The 6,000-nt window shown below is 38.2% G+C and overlaps 1 long non-coding RNA gene across 1 annotated transcript in view; it reads right to left on the reverse strand.

The window, feature by feature from the left end:
• LOC110483645 (uncharacterized) overlaps positions 1-5,131 on the reverse strand; it is a 161,576-nt gene extending 156,445 nt beyond the window's left edge. The window contains exon 1 of the long non-coding RNA XR_002467610.3: positions 5,068-5,131. This is a non-coding gene — a long non-coding RNA (uncharacterized LOC110483645). The remainder of the gene's footprint in view (positions 1-5,067) is intronic.
• Between the last annotated feature and the right edge of the window lie 869 nt (positions 5,132-6,000).

Genomic DNA, 6,000 nt, shown 5'->3' on the forward strand with positions numbered 1-6,000 from the left:
TAAGAAAAAAAAAAAATCTCTGCTCTCAATGCCACCTGTAGAACTTTCAGCACTTTCACAGAGGCATGGAAAGAGCAAACCCAGTGTAAACTTGGTTTGAGAGCAGAAGTGTTTTCCTGCTGGTATTTTGATCTGGAATAGTGATATAAGTGTTTCATCAAGAAACACTCAGACATCAATAACCATGTAAGGACAATGGCAATAACCATGAAACTCATCCAAGAATTGCAATATGGTTTTCCTTTCACTACAATTTTAAAATCAAGAGAATTAAACGATTGGGAGTAAAGGGGGGAAAATTACATTAACAGAAGTTGCCAAAAAGACCAAATCAATTAAATCTATGGTATTTACACTAATTTTTTGGACTGGGAAATGCATTAAGACTTGTATAAGTCATGAGTAAGCTTCTAATTTTTATAGTGGAAGAGGTCACACTGTTTCTGGGGCTCTCAAGCATTCAGTTTGCAGAGAAGTCCCTTGACACACTGCATTTGAATTCTGAATACAGAACACATCATCCAATTTGTTAAAAATGTTTCTACAACAGCAGTAACAAAGTCAGCATTGATACAACATCATTTGCTGCAAGCTTTAAGGAAATCATTCCATCACTTCCAGCACACACCAACGCATAGTTGATTTATGAAAAGGCCAGGGAGCAAAGAAATTCTCAAACCAGTGAAAAACATATGAAATAATCAGAAAGATGTCTAGCTAATAAAAAACTATTACAAATGCTGAAAGCAGTAGACAGGCACACTATAGAAAAGAGGCTGGTAAACAGAAAGATTAAGGAAATATGAGGCAATTATCCACTAAGAAGTAAATTCTTGAGTCATGCTACAAATCAGCATGTCCTACCAAATCTAAGTAGGAATGTGCCAATTAGCAGAGCAAGCATTCCAGTTCTGAGAATATCTGCCTGCAATGGCCTATCTTGGAAGGTGAAAACACCACGTTTGAGCTGTGGACTCAGACAGTGATATCAGGGCTCCAGCCAATTTTCAGGGTATCTTTTCAGATTCTGATTAGGCATACAGCTCTAATGATGGCTGAGAGACTGGCTGTCATACAAAATGGTAAAAAACAGCATAGTGTTTCCATAAGTTTTCACTATGTATTTTTCCACCCTCCAGAAAAAGCATGTTTGCTAAACACAAACCACGCAACCTTGTTGTCGCGGATAATGCATTAATTATACAGTTCTACAATTAGCAGCTTCAACTTAAAAATAAAAAAAAAAGTTCACAGGTTTGCAGGCTGTCACAAGAAAAATCCACAAAGTGTTTCTTTCTGTTTACTTAATTTGCTTGTGAAGTTGCTGTAGAAAGAGAAAAATAATGATGCATAGAAAAAAAATCCTCCAGAGAATCCAGCCATTGATTAAAAAAATGTTAATTAAGAGTGCCTTCAGAATGATATCTAATTTTGCATACAGGAAAAAAGCATCTAAGAGAGAACTAAAGGCTAGTCCCGTGATATAGATGCTTTGGTTTGCATTAAACTGCTAAAAGCCTCAGACTTTAAACACCATAGAAAAAAAATGCCCTACATATACCAGAGGGAGTATTAGCATTGTAGGGAAGAAAACTGTATACAATGCGATAGTTTATAATTGCAGAGACAGTGGAAATAAAAAGTTTAATAAATCACTTTTCCTCCAATGTTTTGCCTTTAAGAGTTCTCTCCTTTTCAGTTAAGCTCTTATTTAAACTTCAGCTGCAGTATAACAAATCTGCAAGCTTCACTGTCTGGCAAGTTGTTGGAGAATGAAATCTTGATCTATAAATTAACTCAAAATCTACATATCTGAAAGTACAGCACATGCCCTCAGGCATTTAAATCCCATAGGTGGCAGGTCAGACCTAATTGTTTCCACCATACTCTTTACCCTGAGCACACTCAGGACAATATGAATCTCCTTCCCCTTGAAGGGAATAGATCAATAAAGCCTATCAAGATCCGTGAGCTGACAGATGACCCAGAGTGTAAGGGAAGGATGAACATGCTGATACATACAGAAAGTAGATTCACATTTGTGAGAGTATGCAAAGGATCCATATGGGCAGATAAGTACAAGCTGAGAGTGTTTGAACAGAATTCCACTTCTCTCTCCAATCTTACATGAACACAGGACTTTAAGAAGATTAATAGCCTCCTGCACACGTTGGTTACTACACACCACATCATGCTGACAATCCATACACATTGCACAAGAGAAAAAGGAAATGGCTGATGTAGAAAACATTCCAAGGGTTTCATATTTGTGGAATTTCTCTTTTGCATTAGGCAATTCCTTTATTTCAGTAATTCACAAAGAGGTTACACATGCATCCTGAAAGGGCAGATTCAGCCAAAACAAAATGCTCAAGTGAGCATCTTTATTTAGCATCATAGATATAAAAACACCTCCAACCTTGCCAGCATATGCTCACTATCAAGGACAAGTGTACCCCAGATTTCTTTTCTTCCTAAAAAGTGAGCAACGTAACCACAGAGAGGGCTGGCCAATGAAACTATGCATATATTTCCTCAACATGGGTTTCTGTGGAAATCCTATCAGCAACTCTGTCTGGTTTCTCACAGTAATTCATCATTGTGCTGGCCCAGGAGGCCAGAATGATGTAAACTAATCTGGAACTTTCAAGGAATCATAAGGAGCATTGGCACAAAGCTCTCATCAAATTTCATTTATTGCCTAACTCATTTAGACCCCTCTGAAAAGCCCCAACATAAACTTTATATTTTAAGCACAGGTAAAGTTGCCTGCTGACCACTAACTACTGCCAAAATAGCAATTGCTGCCTCTGCTGATTCTCCTTTTGAGGGTATCAATGGCCTCTGGGGAAGCAACCAAACAGAGATGTTTATATTGTTTATAAAGCCTGGAAGCAGCCAAGCCAAGCCCTTTGAATCCAAATAACCCAAAACTTTGAGCTCAGAAAAAGAATAAAAGTCATATTTTATTTCCAGCTCTAGATCCTTCCTTTAGTGAGCTGAGCCCAAACCAGATCCAACTGTCTTTTCTTTTGCTAACAGCAGATCCTGCTATAGCAGCAGGACCCTGCTGAGAGAAAAGTGAAGGTCCAGAATTTGTGCAAGTCTCTGCCTTTGAGGATTTGATTTCTCATATTCCTACAGTAACTTAGCAGATCTACAGGTAGGTATAAAAACTATTCATTATGGCATTTAAGGAAGTGAGAAGAAAACTGTTAAGATAAAGGCTGCCTTCATCTGAGATGCATAGGAATGAAGTCTTTGCAGTTCAAGGGAATGTAGCTGAAATACTCTTTTAAGGGAGAAAAATGTGGAAATCTCCAAACTCCATCTTCAAAAATGCCAAAATAGAAACATTTTGGGGTTAACTGTCATATGGAGACACATTCATTGTCAGTATTTTGGACATAAAAAGGTAATTTCAGTGAAAGCTCAGCCAGTATAAAATCCTTCAGTACTGCCATAATGCTAATGATTTTCTAAGCACCCAAACTAAAAATACTTGACTCATTTTTTTTCTTTCAAATTACCATTGCCCATTCTTTCTCACTGAGAAGTATGGAACAGGGACCTAAGTCTACATATTCTGCTACTACTTTGTTGTGGGCATAAAAAAAATTATTTTGAACACATGGCAAGACTAGGGAGGAACAGGGATCACATTCATAAAATCTCCAAATATGTTAAACTTAAAAAAAAAAAAAATCAGATATTAAAACTATCAGTAAGGAAGTTAGGAAATATAGAGTATGAAAACCAGACCCTTTTTTCCTCATTTAAGATCTTCAGATCTTCAAAGAATATTTTATAATGCTACTTGTGCTATAAATTCTTCTAATGTTCCTAATCACGTGTTACCTCATCTATATTGTTATACCAGCAGAGACACATCCATAGATTACAATAATCCCTGCACACCTTAGAAATGGATATGTTCAAGTAAACAATCCTTCATGGTTTAAATATATACATAGAAAACAATCTTAAAACTCCTTCTTAATTCTATATTAGTTCATTCTCTTTAATTTATTCAGACATCTAAAGATAGCATATGGGATAAGGAGATTCAAATGTATGAATATATATATATATATATATATATATATATATATATATTCACACAAATACAGCTGAGGTTGAATAGATGTGATCCAGCAGAATGGATAGGAAACAAAATATAGTTGCCAGCTTCCCCTACAGTAAAAGTTCCCCATGGCACAGGAGAAGCGTGAACTAGTGCCATCATCTCCAAACCATGAGGATGGTTTCTGGTGATGTGACCCAAAAACTCTTTTCGGTGCCAGGAAAATCACTGCACTAATATCAGTATCAAGTTTTATGTCATTTAAGATATTTCTTGTCTTTTAGACAAAAAATGAAATATTAATTTTCTTTTGAGTGGTGTGTTTTTACAGTGTTCCTCATTAAGTTCATTCTTTTGGTTGCCAGGGGGACAAGGTACACCAGCTAAGAGCACAGGAATTACCAAAGCTTGATCATGGTTTACATGATGTCCTGCTAGCAGAGGAAAGATGCAGTTCAGAAATTGTCTCATACTTAGGGGAAGACACCACTGCTCTCACTCTGTGAAATTCCACACACATCTGCCACAGGCTAATTTGCTGGCAACACCAAAAGCTTTTGGCTTTTTCTTCTGCATCTCATCCCTTTACTGCTGCTTTTCAGATGGGCCATCCAAGGGGAACCCTTTTTCACCACTCTTATTATGCTTCTAAAGCCATTCTGAAATCAGTCATTCTGGAGTCAAAATTATTCAGATACAGTCTTTTTATTATTATTTCTAAGCTGGCTATCTAAACAGCAGGAAAAAGCCATTGCCTCCAAGATCCATTGCTCTTTGGAGTACATCATGCAGTATAGCTCATCCCAGATATTTATGAGAGATCTTCTCACAGAATTAATCCATGACTGTTGAGACTCGTGTGCTAATAAGCAAAATAAAGGAAATTATAAACTACTTCCTGCTTAGTAATTTTTAAATGAAAAGCCATGATTGAAAGGAGGATAAATATTTGCATCCCCTGTTCTCACCATTCCCCTGCTTACCTTCTCCCAAACATCAGCAAATTTTTCAGAAGCAGAAACAGCATTGATGCTAATTCTGTGAGCGTGAACACACTGAGTCAGCAAAACGTGGTACAAAACCTCTTTTTTCCCCATGTTGTTTAGAATCAAACAAAGGAGAAGGAGGCACATGTCCTTTCCAAAAGGACGGTTTCTGTTAGCAGTAAACAATGCTCTTAATATTAAACAAAGCTACTGAAGAGCAAAAAGAAGTAACTCTTTACATACCTCTCAGCAAAGAGGCGGAAGCATGAGGCAAATAGATGCCATTTCCCCTTTCCCAAAAAGAGATCCTGCTCTTCCTGCCCTTTGCTAGCCAAGCCCACAGGTCTCTGCTGTATGGCAGATGAAAGGAGGTCACTGCAGTCTGTCCACGGTGCCAGGACCGACCAATGGGACTCAGCTTTGCCTGAAGCACTTGAACAGCAAAACCCTTTGGCCATGTCAGCCTGCTGGTCACAAGCCTCAGACTCTGGGAGCAACGAGGCAATGTGCCTCTCAGAAGGGTAGCAGCAGCACCCTCTCATTTTCTTGGCTTTACGAAGTGTCATTTTGCATTACAAAAGGCTTCAGAGTGAGTAGACTGCCTGGGCACACGGTGAACTCCAGAATTCATGCTTGCCATCAGAAAGCACAGGGTCATCAGTTAACCCACACAAAATACGGGAAAAGGACACTTCAAGACTGCGTGCTGAAACTGGAAAAGTTGCAAATTCATTCCTTAAGCCTCTTTTTCCAAAGAAGCCAACAAACATCTTTGGTCTGCCCTCAACACACCTTCTAACAGGCCTGCTCATTGGCAAAAAGAGGCTGATTTTAATCACATGACTCCAGTGCTTTTTGCCCCATGAGAAACAATACTAAATTACTCTCAAACCTGTGAAAGAAAATTGTTGCAGGAGTCACCTTCCCCCA

Source organism: Lonchura striata, chromosome 10, assembly GCF_046129695.1.
Source record: "Lonchura striata isolate bLonStr1 chromosome 10, bLonStr1.mat, whole genome shotgun sequence".
NCBI classification, from domain to species: Eukaryota; Metazoa; Chordata; class Aves; order Passeriformes; family Estrildidae; genus Lonchura; species Lonchura striata.